Below are 15528 nucleotides of genomic sequence, written 5' to 3' on the forward strand. Positions count from 1 at the left end.
AATTTGTGACTTGATTCTCAAAAAAAAATAATAATAATAATCGAAAGGTCTTAACAAATAGCAATAATAGGACATCATACATTTCCTCAAGTGAATTGAATCATTGCATATATCATGACTTTAACATACTCAAAACAATTGTTTTAGATAGCAAAACACAAATGTTTTAAAGTCAAACCAACATCATGCCATCATCCTTGGAGGATTTACTCCAAGATCCATTTCATATCAAAATGCTAACTAAAGGATTAACAACAGTAATTATTTTAACGTATCTCTCTATTTATTTATTTTTTATTTTTTAATTTAGAAATGGAGCAATGTGAATCAACATCAAATCATATCCATTCCAATTAATCATTACACGTACAGTTACTACTCAGTATAGTAAGTTTAGTAGTTTACTGATTGACTTAATGACTAAATCACGTGTATATGAATATTATTCACACATGTGAGTCAAAGTTTCACGTATCGCCGCTCTTAATTGATTTGATTATTAATGCGTATTGTTCAATTATGACTTTGAATTTGCATACGTGCGTATCCAAGCTTCATATCATAAAATTGAATATTTAGAGTGGAAAGCTAGAGAGCAGTGCAACTGTGGCTGCTGATAGGAAAGAGGTGGTGTTCTTGACAAGTATATCTAAATTTCCTATTTATTTATGTATTAGCTCATCAAAAGGATAATTAAATTTTATGTAAATGGCTGGCGAGTGAGTCAGTGATAGTGAGTCTAATTTGGCTCCTTTACCAACCAAAACATCACCTTCATGAACTGCTCCTCTCGTCCCTATATGGGCTATATAAGCTACGATCCCAAAAAAAAAAAAAAAAAAAAAAAACCCTCAGAATAATTCACAAAGACTATTCCACATGCTGCTCACGTGAGTATTTGGTCTTCAACACGTAAGCACACCTACTCATTTGGTCATTCACTGGTCATCACTAATATACACTTGGGACTTGGGAGCTGACAACTTCAATGCATGGCTGATTGGCTCATTGCTGCGTTGGTTTCCTTTGATAAGCAATAATTCTGGTGGTGTTTTCATAGGTTCAATTTGGTGGGTCATAGATGTGGGTTCGCGGCAATTCATGGAACTAAACTCTGATTCAAAGGTCTTAATCAGCGTAGCAGTAGACATAAAAATGTTGAAATTTCTCAAGAACAAGCAAGAAATGGCAGCCTTGTATATAACATGGTAGTTTAGACTTTAGACTTTAGGAATCATTCAATTATATATCTTAGACTTATGTCCAGTACGGTGGGGGTACAAAAGCAATAAAGCATTATATTTGACGCATTTAAACTCTTTAAGATATTATAATTAATGTGAACATCCTTTGTAAGACATGATACTCCACAGCCCACAAAGTTTATAGTGGCAAAGGCCTACCCAACATCCTTTAAATTATAGGTTTTTAGAACTAAATTGAAATGCCATGAAAATTTGTCAACGAATTACTCTTTGAGATTTAATGAAGTATTGCTGCCATTAGTTCAATATATAATTATAAATTCAAACCACTGTTAAATTGAATTTTGTTTTTTCTTTGACGGAGAGTGGAAAGTAAGAATGGTAAGTATTCCTAAATTTTTAGGGTATGTTTGGAAGTTTTGGAGGGAAAGAAGGGTAGAGGCTAGGAAGAGGAAAACAATGGGGAGGGGAATGATTATCCCAATTTTTCTTATTTAGATGTTTTAAAAATTAAGTAGGAAGAAGGGAATATATATTCCTTTCTTTTATTTTGATGTTTTAAATTTTTGAATAGAAATTAGAAAAAAATTATAAAACATCATATACATTGATAATTACACTATTATTTTGATAATTTTAAAGAAACATATATAAATTGACATCATTATAAAGACAACATCATTATAAAGAAAATTAACAATTTAAGGGAATTCCCCCCTTCAAATTCTCTCAATTTGGAGGAATTGAAATAACTCTTCCCCCTCCTTCTAAAAACATCCAAAAATATCAATTAAAATTCCTATCCCTTTTCTCCCTTTCCACACCCTTTTGAAGCAAGCGCAACATAATGAGAATCCTAAAGTTGTATTGTATCTCGTAAATTATGTTGCCATTTGTTTAACATGTTTACAAGGGACTATTAAACCGAAGAATTTTGTTAACAAGTGTCATAAAGACATAAGTTAAGGTATATTTACTAGGATTTGTTTTACCTCCAATGCTTTTATTAACTAATCCCGACACAATGTAGACACATGTCCAAAATTGATTTTGTGTCCTCATTGATCGTATCACCCGGCATACTGAAGAAATAGATTGAAGCTTTGTCCTATTTATTATTCTAAATTATTAAAAACATTTAAAAAAAAAACAGTTTACGAATACTAAAAAAGTTAGTATTTATTATAAACACACAAACTATTTTAAACATAGTCTAAAAGCAATTGAAATCGTGATTTTAAATTATGATATCAATTGCTTTTTTTTGGGGGGGGGGGGGGGGAAGTAAGAAGGAAATACCACCACTTTGAATTTTGGCGTGCACACTAATAAGTCATTGACAAGTCCTTCGAAAAATATACACTACATCAATTAATTCTTATGGCACGTGTTAAGAATGCCTTAAATTGAATTTTTTTTTTTAAACTATAAATTTGAAAGCAATTTCATGGTAAGAGGATAGCTTTTGTAGTCAAGCATTCCTAACAATTTAGCAACAACCAAACTATATAGGATTGTGTTAGGTTTATAGAGTTGCCACTCGTTCAATCGACAGTGTCTATTACACACAACGTACACATATTTCAGTTTTTAAAATGAAATCGTGTCTTTAAGTTTTGGTTTCAATTCAAAAAATAAATTGTGTGTACAATTAATATTTGAATTAATAATTAGCAATGTGCAACGAGGTATGTTTACAAGGCATTGTTAAACTGAATAATTTGTCTTTCCGATTTGATTGGAAATTGGAAAGTATTTTGAAAATCAAGAACGGTAGGAGGATAGTTTGTCTGTTTCCTTTGTGCTTGTTGGATTTGTCTCCCATTTGGTCAAGTACTGAAATCTAACAATCACTCTTTTGCTGCCATCTTTGAAGACTACAGAGTCAAAATTTTAAAATTCCTTCCAACTATCAATAACTATATATATATATACACACACACATGCAAGCTTTCTCTTTCTTGATAGGTTGTTTACTTTTCCAATATATATTCCTACTACTTGAAGTTGTTGACTCAACTTACCAATTAAACCTTTTCAACAATATATATGTTATAAGTTTGAGTGTTTATCTGCAATTAGCCTCAAACATGTGGTGGATACAAATTCACTTTTATAAGTTTTTATTTTCCATCCCTTTGCATGCTTTGTATTGATTATTCACTTGCTGTTCGCATCAAACAAAATAAAATTAAGGTTAATTGATTTCTTGTTTAATTTGACTTGAATTTGTCAATTCTTGGATATATTAACCTCTCTCTCTCTCTCTCTCTCTCTCTCTCTCTCTCTCTATATATATATATATATATATATATATATATATATTATTAGTTACTTCTTTTTCCTTGTATGACATTATCAAAACAGTCGTGCCACGATTACTACATTTAGACTACCAAATTTTAAACACTCCAGGTTGGAGAATAAAACAGATGGAGTAGTTAGTCCGAATGAGATTAACACACATGTATCACATGTGCTCAGCCCTGACATTCGGCCATAATCAAAGGGAGGAGTTTAGTTTTAACTGGTCAACTACTAACATATTCTTTAAGTCTCTTAACCGTAACAACGATTTTTTTTTTTTTTTTCTTTTGCAAACAAAAAAAAGTTCAAAAGTCATTTTATAAAATGATGCCAAGTTCTAGGAATTGATCTGCCGGCCGGCCGCAGCCAAATTATCCTTCTTTTTTTAATAAAATTTGATTGTTTCTTTTGAATATTATTTTAATGTCCATATGAAAGATAATCTCAGTGACACATAACGTTAACTAATTGTTATGAATACTTTTTAAGTCTTAAGATTGGCTCGAAACTTAACCGGATTAGATAATGACATGAATTCTCTTTTATCTTTTCCGCCTGCTTACTTAGTTGATGTATGAGTTTCATTTTCACATGGTTAATTATTATGATTTTTAAGGTTTTGTACTTTTGTTTACTAATCTACCTACGTAATCTCAAGAAAATGTGTTTCAAGCTTCAAAGAAACAAAAATCTTATCCCTTATCCTTTTTTGTTGGATCTTATCCATTCATATGGTAAGATGAACTATAGCAGTTCTTAGCTATGAAAGAAAAAACGCTTTCTCAAACACGTCACAATTCTAGCCTATTCTTCTATTCTTTTTCTTTTTTCTTTTTTAAATAAAAAAATAAAAAATAGATAGTTGAGCGAGGGGGATTTAAACTCTAGATATCTTTATTAAAAGCACCAGAAAGTTCCAAGCAGTTGAGTTGCAAAATTTTTGGTATGTAAGGAATTAGTACTTAGATTTGTTATTAATGTTGCACTGTTCCAAAGAAATTATGTGCGGAAATTAATAATCTAACAATATTAGATGGCTTGATTAAGCTATGTGTATGAAGGAATTATAATTGTTTAGTTGGCATAAGCCTTTCAGAGTCGATATTTTTTTGCAGATTAGCTTTAAGATTATCTGAAACTTTGACCTTCTATCTTCTAATTCCTTCTCCTATTCTTCCTTCCCCTATTTTTACCTCTTCACTCGTAAGTGTCTAGTACTCTAATAGTAATTGTCCAATTCTTATTCATTGGTTCAAGTGCCTAAGTAGTAGATCATATCATCATACTATTTAGCTGAGCCAAATTGCAGCCTTGCCATTGGAATTGAATTAGAATATGAACAATAATTTGATCCATTATCAATTGTTCAAAATTTATTTCTCTCCCAGGCCCAGCCAAAGCTTGATTCTAAATGGGTTTGAAGATAGGCCCAAAATCTCAAGTCTTGAAAGTGGAAACTCGTTGTCGAGGCTACACGGCCCTGACACAGTCGGGGATGGCCCATCTCCAATATAAATTGTTTGTATGACAAAACAAAATTTATTCTAGGCTTAATCTTTTTCCAGACCAAACGAAAATAATAGTACCAGCCCAAATATAGTATTAACCCGTCTACGAGTCCATAAAAGCACCAGAAGGGTGCTCTCCTCTCCTAGCTAGAATCTGATTACATTTTTATTCAGTCTTGCATGGGCTTGTTTTGGGTTGTTAATTGGGCTTCAGTCTGCTATTGGTAATCTTTGTTTGGGCAAATTTTTTTTGGACTTGTCAATTATATTTTAGATTTTAGGTCTAAATTAAATATCAATAATATTATTACGGGGCTAAGTGTAATTCTATTGAACCCAATTATTAAAATTAGTACATGCTCCATCCCTACATGTAAAGAAAAATCATAACTTTTAAAATCCTAGAATTAAACCTCTCAATCTCAAACATATTGTCTCTCAAATGAAAAAGTATCCCATGAGACCTATATCTCAATGACATGTAAGTCTCAATAAAAGAAAATAGAGGAGATAAGGAATCATTAGAATCAGTGGATACAATCTCAAGTATACTAATAGGAGTGACAAAAGAATCATTACCAGCTGAGGAAGAGGGAGCAACAACAACTTCAGAAGAAACAAATGCATCTGCAATATTAGTAGAGACAGAGGCAAAAGGAAAAGAATGTTCATGAAAAACAAAATCCTTACCCCAAAAGGATACCCCAAAAAGACACATTTCTTAGCTCTAGGAGCAACTTTTGTTCTGTTATTAGAAAGTGTGGAAGCAAAACATAAACATCTAAATACTTTCAAATGTGAATAACTAGGTGGATGACCAAATAGAATTTCAAAGGGAGTCTGATTTGATAAAGCTGATGTTGGTATTCTGTTTATCAAATAAATAGCAGCACGAATAGCATGTCCCCATAAATGCAATGGTAAATGAGATTGAAACATGAGAGCCCTTGCCACATTTAAGATGTGTTGATTTTTTCTCTCAACAACAGTATTTTGTTGAGGTGTTTCAACACAGCTCAATTGATGCTAAATGCCTTTCTTGGCAAAGAAATCTCTCATGAAAAATTCAGTACCATTATCAGACCTTATAGTTTTAACCCTTTTAGAAAATTGTGTTTCCACCATAGTACAAAATTGTTCCAACATGGATTGTTTTTGTGACTTATGGTTTAACAAATAATCTCAAGTACACCTTGAGCAATCATCTACAATGGTTAAGAAATACTTGCAGTTATCAATAGTTGACATTGAGAAAGGTCCCCACAAGTCACAATGGATCAAATCAAAGTAATTATCATAAATGTGAGAACTTTTATGGAAAGGCAAACGTTTTTGTTTAGCAAGTGGACAAACTTCACAAGTAAAGTTCTCGAAAGAAGTAAAAAGGGGTACACCATTATTCTTTATTGAAGCTAATTTGGCACTAGACAGATGTCCCAATCTAGAGTGCCATACATGAAGTTGAGTGCTATGTACAGAAGGTCTGATAGAAATAGAAGCAGAAATGGAAGGTGAAGTTGAGTTGCTCTTTTCTAGTAAGTAAAGACCATTGCATTCCCTACCTAGACCAAGTGTGCTCCAATGAGTAAGGTCCTGGATAAAGCACAAGTTTCTAAAGAAGATAAGACAGCATAAAGTGGATTTGGCTAACTAACTGACTGAAATGAGATTGAAACTAAATGATGGAACACATAAAACATTATAAAGGGTAAGCCTTTCTGAGATTCTCACGGTGCTAATGTGTGTGACTGAAGCTATTTCACCATTAGGCAAATTGATATAAGTATTCAAAGTAGTACTGATGGAAGTAAAACATGAGATAGAATGCACTATATGATCAGTAGCCCTTATGTCTATGACCCAATCAGTGGCATGAAAAACCTCTCTATCAACTATTTTGGCAAAAAAAATAGAGTGCTTTAAGGTAGGTTTGAAAAATAAGCTTGGATTGTTACCTGACATAGTGTTAATATAGTTGGAATTGACATTAGCTGATGGTGAAACTGATGTGGAAGTCACACCAGCTACAACAGGCACACCATAAGCTCCAGGAGTCAAGGTAGAGACACTACCACTTGTACTAACAAATGCAACATGATGATTATCACCTTGATTAGCTCCAGAATTAAAAAGAGCAAGCAATTGCTCACACTGTGTCTTAGAAATAGGATACTGAGCAGATGCATTTGAAGGAACCTCAACAACATTACCTTGTGGATATGAAACCTGATTAGCATTGGCATTGGGCTTGCCTTTGTGCTTGTATTTAGGTGGATACCCAAGGAGCTTGTAGCACTTGTTCATAGTGTGTCCAAGCATGTTGCAATGAGTGCACAAAGGCCTGTCCTTCTTATTACCACCTTTATTACCGGAGTTACCTTTGGTATTAACATATATTGCTACTGAATTAGGTTTTGGTGTGAAGGCAAAACCATGTCCAATGCTTTTGTGAGACTCTTCTTGGAGAACCAAAGCATACACCTTGTTCATTGATAGAAATGGCTTAGACATGAGAATCTGACTCCTCACAGTCTCAAAATTCTCATTGAGCCCCATCAAGAACCTCAAGACATAGGCCTTCTCATGTGCGACACTTAGAATCTTCATTGCTCCACAAGTACATACTGGTAATGGTTCATAATGAAGCAATTGATCCCAAAGTTTCTTGAATTTAGAGTAATACCCAGTTACCGACATTTGATTTTGAGATATATGTGAAATCTCTCGTTGTGGATTGTAAATCTTTGGACCATTTCCCTGAGAAAAGAGATTTTACAACTCAAGCCACATCTCTCTTGCAATCTCATAATACATGATGTTGCTGGAAACATTAATATGCATGGAGTTGATCAGCCAAGAAGGAGCTTTCCCAATCTTCATACAAGGGAGAATCAATATCAGGCTTTGCAATCTTGCCATTCACAAAACCTATCTTCTTCTTGGCAGTGAGTGCTAGAACCATAGCCCGAGACCAAGATTGATAGTTCTTCATTCCCAGCAATGGGTGAGTGACCAAGATATTGCTTGGATTTTCACTTCCACTAAGCAAAAATGGATTTGGAGAATTAGACTCTGTATTAGAATTTGAGATTGGTTGTGTGGATTGAGTATGTGCTGGATCAGAGTGAGCACTTCCTTCAGCAGAAGCCATTAATGTTCTTCACAAGCTTGAATGAGTCCTTCAATGAAATTTGAAGAGAAAACAAGAAATTCTCTGAGAAGAATTAACAGTAAGAAAAAAAGGATCAAGACTCTCTGAATCGGAGTATAAGAAACTTTCTTGAGAAAATTCCTGTTTGGAGAGTAAGAAACTTCTAGAATCAAAGAAGTAAAGCTAGGAAATCAATATAAACTGTGCTAGCAGCTCTGATACAATGTAAAACTCTAAGAGAAATCTAAATAAAACTGGGAGTATTTCATTGATTGAAAGAGAATTACAATTGGATGGAATGAATCAAATACAAAGCCTACTATGTTTTATATACACTGTGAGTGTAACAAACTTCCTAAAAAAAAGGCACCAAAACCGTTATTTGAAACTTCCTAGAACTGTACATGTGTCAATCTTGACTAACAAACTCCTAAATTCTCGAAACTAACTCTTCAATGCTCTTGGATGAAGAACTCATGAGGTGGCATTGCTTCAATCACTTCCAGAACTTCTATGCTAATCAAAACATGCTCTGATGCAAGTTTCGTAGCCTGATCAATGCTCTTCTCATCAGCAAGTGCTGCACTGCCTGCTACCCTCGTGGCTTGGCTAGTGCTCCTTGCATCAACAACTGCTGCACTGCCTACTACTCTCGTGGCTTGGCTAGTGCATCTCATATCAGCAGATGCTGCATCACCTGCTACCTTTGTGGCTTGGTTTATGCAGCTCTACTCTGCAGCGTTGCTTGCGATTTTAACAAAACCCATTGCCTAAGCATGCTGCCAATATGTCAAGATTAAAGAAGACCTTTAGCAATCAAATGTTTCTTCAAAGTGGCATTTTACTAAAACATCATTTTTTTTTATTCCCTTTTGCCCAACAATTGGCCACACTGATGGAAAATTGTTGAATAAAGCTCAATTTTCTGAAATACAAATCAACCAAGTTGATGCAGCCTAACACCTCCTCCCCCAAGGAAAAGAAAACCAGCCACACCAACCACTAAATTCTTTCTAAAATAATGTTGACCACTAAATTATCAAGAGCAATTATCAATTAGCAAGAGACATTAACATTCTAGTTAAAATAAAGACATTAATATTTTTTTTCCTCTAAGAAGATAAAAAAGTGTCTAACATTTATTGTGAGGTAGAAAAAAGAGGTGAGAATAGATAACATATGGCTTGGGTTCTCCACGCTGTACTTTCTTGGTTTGAGAGGCTGTACAAATATTGCAAGTCATTAAATTCTATCATTTTTATTTATTTATTTATCTATACAGAAAGCAAGAACCGCAGCTTGAGTGGAGTCAAAAAGCAGCGAGTTTTCTCACACCCCACAACACATTGCATAGTAAAGAGAGAGAGATCCATGAGATGAGAGATGATAAAACAGATGGTTTGATCATAATAAAAAATTTTGGAGTTTCAGAGGTCAATTTGTCAATTTCTTGAAAGAGGGGGGCCAAGTATAGATATTTTAGAACTAAATGTTAAAATTGATGTACAAATATATACACTAACAAGTTTTTTTTTTAATAAATGGGAGGGGGAGTCATGGCCCCCCTTAGTCTACATGTAGGTCGTCTCTAATTGTTGTTCATATTTTTATAAAGCAGGAACTTGCCCTGCATATCAAGTTCCATGCTACTGGTGGGAACAAGACAAAAATACCAACACTTTTCTTTGAAGTATTGGTTTTGTTAATATCTTTCTACTTTTTGCATCTCTTTTTAATATGGATATGTTATGGGCTACCCAAACCCAAAGCATGATAAGGAGAGCTCATATTGTTTTTTGGAAAATATGTCATAATTCGTTTGTTTCATGATAATTAACATGCTCTGTATCTTATTACAGCGATTTTTTTTTTTTTTTTTCGTTCTTCTTTTAATGTCTGGTGGTCCAAAACCTTTTTAGCACATCCTTAGAATAGCAAGCCAATGCAATATCAAGATTCCTGTTTACATGCTTTTATTATTTTCTTTTTATTATGTATTTTTCTCTTTTTGATGCATCTTATGTACTAAAATGATGCCTCAAGTCTGAGAAATAATGAGATTACTTAATGTTTTGAAACATAGGTTACTTAGCTTTGTTGTGTTCTTCTATCTAGATCACTGGATGATGGAATTTATAAAATTATCGTGTGTAAAAAATAAAAATAGATACTCTCATTAGAGGTTTACCTTTTTAAAGCTTAATGAATGGTTTGCATGCTGCTTGAGAGGTGAAGATGACAGAGTTATTGCGGGAAGTAAAAGATTTGATAGCTAGATGTTAAATTTGTATGAGATGTTGATAGTTCTTAGAGGCATAGCTTTTATTTGGAAAAATGTAATTGGCATGTAGAATTTATTCTGATTGTTTTGGATTAAAAAAATTAAATAACTAATAAATCAACTGATTGTTCGATTGTTACGACATCACCATTTATTCCATGAAATTACTGTTATTTTGTTTTAAATTTATTGTAGTTATTTTAGGCCACTTATATATAATTTCGCACTTCAAAGTAATTGGCTAACTGTTAGAACATTAATCTCTCAAATTATCAATCAACTGCACAAGAAAAAATTCACTTTTTAATGGGATTGATCAAAATTTGGTACTAATTGATGGTTCTTGGAAAATCAGTAGGTTGGATGATACGGATTCTACTGATGTGTCGAACCTAAAAAAGAATTGACAAAAGTCAAAGGAGACCGGGGTGACCGGCCACAAATCCTCCGATGATGAAGTTAGTTTCTTTCTTCCGGATATCTGAAATTTCAAGATTCTAGGAATATTGTCTAGAATGAACTTACCCTTCTTCATAGGAGTAAAAGTGTTTATATAGGTCGATGTAAGCAGTTATTCATCTCATAACTCCCCCTATTATTAAGGAGTCCGTAGAATTTGGAGTTAACTCATGTAACTGCCGTGGGAGTTATGTTTCTTGACTATCGTTTCCATAACGAATTGTTGGAAACGATTCGTCACAAAGAGGCCTAATTTCCTTTGTTCGTGTAGAGCTCGTCCGTCCAAATGCTTCTAAGGACAAACAAGCTTCTCAAGGAAGCCTAGGACGAACACTACATACACTTGGTTCGCCCTTGTTGGTCTTTCCTTTGGACAGCCCTAATGGATGAGTATGAAGTTTATTTTCTAACACCATCAGTTGCCCCCTAGTCCATAGGTCGTCTAAGGAAATGTATGTTCTTAGATTACTTTTTGGTCAAACGCATTTATGTCAGTGATTGGACGTGCCACGCGTTATAATTCTGATGGCTATTGGTTGTGTCGATTTATTTTCTTGAGGAGTACGCCATGTGTTATCTTTTGGTTGGTTTGTGTCGTTTCAAGTACCCTGTTGGGCTGTCTATAAATAGTGGAATTCCTCCCCTACCCTTTCACATTTTCTAAAATTTCTTTCTTGACATTTCTCGTCTAGAGCCTCGTCTAGAAGCCCCTCTACGCCTTGAGTCCTCTTCCATCTAGAGCCAGGTATTCTCCTTTTTCCCGTCTTTAGGTTTTGAGTTTCCAAAAAATGTCTGAGACAATTCTTTCTTCGTCTAGTAATAGTATAGAGAAAGCTATAGACAAATATCACGACGACACCAATTATAGTGGTTCTAGTGATGGTAGTCATAGTAGTGAGGGGAATTCTACGAACGAGGGGTACACTTCTGGTGTGCCTGGGTTCCCTGTAGAAGTTATCCAGGAACAACTTAGAAAGCCTTCTGGTACGAAGAGAGTGGTAATGCTACTCCTACAAAGGATGAGACTACTGCTCAAGATGCAACTGCTGTCCAGGACATTGTTGAGAGTACTACCCAAGATTCTGCTACTATCCAGCTGTCAACATGAGTATATAAACAATTTATAAGTACAGTTCAAACCTAACAATAGATTAATCAAAAGTAAGAACCACTGTTTAAAAACATGTTCTATTATATCATTAGAATAACTTGACATAATTTATTTTACAATCTATTGCAATAACAAATATGGAGATATCATTGCAATAACCTAAACTCAATTATTTTAATGAAAAATATGAAATAATTATCTATTTCAATAAAGATATCATTGCAATAATTTGATTGCAATAAGATTTGTAAAATAATAGTCTATTACTATAAGATATCCGAAGCAATAAATTGTTTATTACATGACATATATATTATAGCATTAAAGTTATCATTAAAATATTTGAATTTTATTGTGTTAATTTTTAGACCCTTGAAAACAATGTGTTTAACGTAATTTAATAGCAAAGTTGTTACTTAGGTCAATTATGTAGATATAGGTTAAACATTCGTCATACATAACATGCAACGACAATATAAATAAGACACAAATATGATGACCTAGGAAACCAATTAAATAAATCAGTTATTTGGATTCCTTTCATTGTTTAGTTGGGAACAGAGAGCTAAATCCATTTCCCTGAAATTTGTAATCCATTTTCTCAGCCACTCTCTCTAAATCCATTCAACATCTCTCTCTCTAAATCCATTTCCCTCTCTCTCCCGCCTCACTGATTCTCTCTTCAACAAGTGCTGAGGTACACAAGGATCTCTAATGTTGTGGTGGATTTTACATTTCTATTTAACATGAAGCTTCTTCACTTTCCCAATTCATTGTGTATGATTTTTCGAAATCTATGTGTGCATTAACTTTATTTTTATTAATTAATGAATATAGGTATAATGGGCAACTCTGGGAAGTGCATCCATTACAGCGAAAAAGTGGCAAACATGACCAAGCATGTTCAAGAAACCCATGGTTACAATACCATTACGGCTCAAAAAAAAAAAAAGAGAGAAAAAAAAAGAAAAAGAAAAAAAGAAGTCATATTATCCTCCCAATAGCAATGGCATGTAAAGAATAAAATAATTAGCATTTTTAGTTTCCACGTTATCATAAAGTTCTCCTCAGCAGCAATAGTAGTAGTCTTCCCACTTGTTTGACTTGCTCAATAAAGAGAGATATGTATATATATATTTTCTTAAATTAAAAAAAAAAAAGTATTGAACCATGAAAATAAAGATCTCAAACAGGGGAAGCTCCTTAAATAATTGTATAGATACAGAAGAGTGTTAATTGTCCCAATAGTTTCATGCCACGTCTTTACCTTTAGATTTTCAAAAGATTCTTCAATCAATCCGCTTACTCAGGCCTGATTGCTAAAAATTTCATAAATAGGACTCAAACCCAACAATAGATTAGATCAAAAGTAGGAACCTAACCGTTTGAAAACATGTTCTGTTATATCATTACAATAACTTTATATAAATTATTTTACAATTTAGTATAATAACAAACATGAAGATATCATTGCAATAATCTAATATCAATTATTTTACAATTTATTTCAATGACAAATATGAAATAATTATTTGTTTCAATGAAGATATATCATTGCAACAATTTGATCTTGATTATTTTTGTCAATTATTTGTAATGAATTGCAATAAGATTTGTAAAGTAATAGTCCATTATTACAAGATATTCAAAACTATAAATTGTTTATTGCAACAACATATATATGATTGTATCAAAATTTTCATTAAAATATTTGAATTTTATTGCAAAAAAAAAAGGTTGTACATAAAGACTAAAACCTAGATAAAGGTAGTCTCAAACACATACAATTAAAAATTTCCTCTTGCAATTTTCTATTTCTCAATGCATGGACAATATTTTGACCCGTTAACATGATAGATTGCTAGTGGAAAATAATATATATATATATATATATATATATATAAAAGTTACCAACTCAACAGCAACAACAACAAAAAAAAGTAAAATTACCCTTCAAAATAACCCATTGATAGAAGACTTTTTCATCTAATAAAAATAAGAGAGCATATTTTTATTTGAGAAACGTTTTAAAAATTTTATTGAAAATATAAAAAGTTTCTACCAAAAAATATAAAAGTTTGTTAAAAACAATAAAAATATAAACTATACTATACTAATTATGAAATATCGGTCTCTACTATGTTAATAATGACTATTTTAATGTTTTTTTTTTTTTTTTGAGAATAGACTATTTTAATGTTTGATTACTTATTTCATAGACACAAAAATCATTATTCTAATTTATTAAACCAACTCAAGCAAGTAGTAACTTTTATGGCTAAGATATGTGCAATAATAAAAAAATCAATAACGTATTAAAAAAAAGTCATAATGGAATTAATAACACGTGGGTTTAAACAAAAAAGAAATTGAAAATAATAATTTTATATGGTTCACATACCCCACAGAAACATGTTCTTAAACAATTAGTATTTGCTTGGCTACCCCTGTATGATCTAATATTCAAACATGTTCTTAAACATCTGTCTTCTGGACTTTGATAATTTACAGGCTTATGCTAACCTTTAAATTCCACTGCAGGTTTATGTCACTAGAGGTGGGCAGGAATTGACAGGTCAAAGTGCTTATAGGCAATACCGGAAGGTACATCTAAATACCCCTACATTCATCGTTTTGGTTTTCACCAAATGTCAGTTAAATATACATTGGATATACTTGGTTACAGGAGAGTGGAGCAGGGGGGTTTAGGAAGTCAAAAAAGTGAGCTATTACCAAGAAGAGAAAAGGCTGAAGCACAATACAAGGATTTTATCCATTTATTACCTGTAACTTGTAGAATGTACTTAGAGGACTTGTATTGTAAGTGGTTCTATTCATGAAATCCCTACTTCACTGTAGAAAATCTTTAAATGTAATACTGCCTTTTACTGGAAAATTGCTTCACAATGTAAATATGTTTGAGATGTGTGCCAAAAAACCACATTAGACCATTCTCATTAACAATGCTATAAAATATAGTATTTAGCATCTAAAAAAGTTACTTTATTCATTTTAACAACTCACTTTACAATACACCCAACGTCAAATATTTTATTATTTTACTATTTAATTTAAATATTCTTTTTTTATTACACAGTGGACTGACTTGCAGTGAAATGGTTGCCCAAAAAACATGCATGTCTGAAGAATATTGACTAGACTCACCTCATTTGCCCCACGTGTTTCATTAAACCAATATATATATTTTTTAACATCTTGTTACAGTGGGCTGCTATCTCTAGCAGCCCACTATAGCTAGCTGTCAAAATTTATAGCATCTAGCACCTTTGATGTAGTGTGCTTTTTTAAAATTAGATGTTAAAAATAGCATTTATAGCATATGACATTTTTTATGAGAATGCATTCTTACCTAATAACATTCATTTACTCTACACCAAACCATAGAGTGAGAAATCCATCTTATGACCATTAGGGTTGTTCCACTCTACAAACAAACTGTTTGGCACTAGTGAAACCACACCGAGTTGATTGGAAACAACAGATTT

General features: G+C 32.9%; 1 long non-coding RNA gene across 1 annotated transcript; it reads left to right on the forward strand.

The window, feature by feature from the left end:
• Nucleotides 1-14559: 14559 nt before the first annotated feature.
• On the forward strand, nt 14560-14947 carry LOC115954901. The gene is made up of 2 exons (XR_004083969.1): nt 14560-14626; nt 14709-14947. It is a non-coding gene; the product is annotated as an uncharacterized LOC115954901 (long non-coding RNA).
• The last annotated feature ends 581 nt before the right edge of the window (nt 14948-15528 follow it).

This window comes from Quercus lobata, chromosome 8, assembly GCF_001633185.2.
Source record: "Quercus lobata isolate SW786 chromosome 8, ValleyOak3.0 Primary Assembly, whole genome shotgun sequence".
Classification (NCBI taxonomy): domain Eukaryota; kingdom Viridiplantae; phylum Streptophyta; class Magnoliopsida; order Fagales; family Fagaceae; genus Quercus; species Quercus lobata.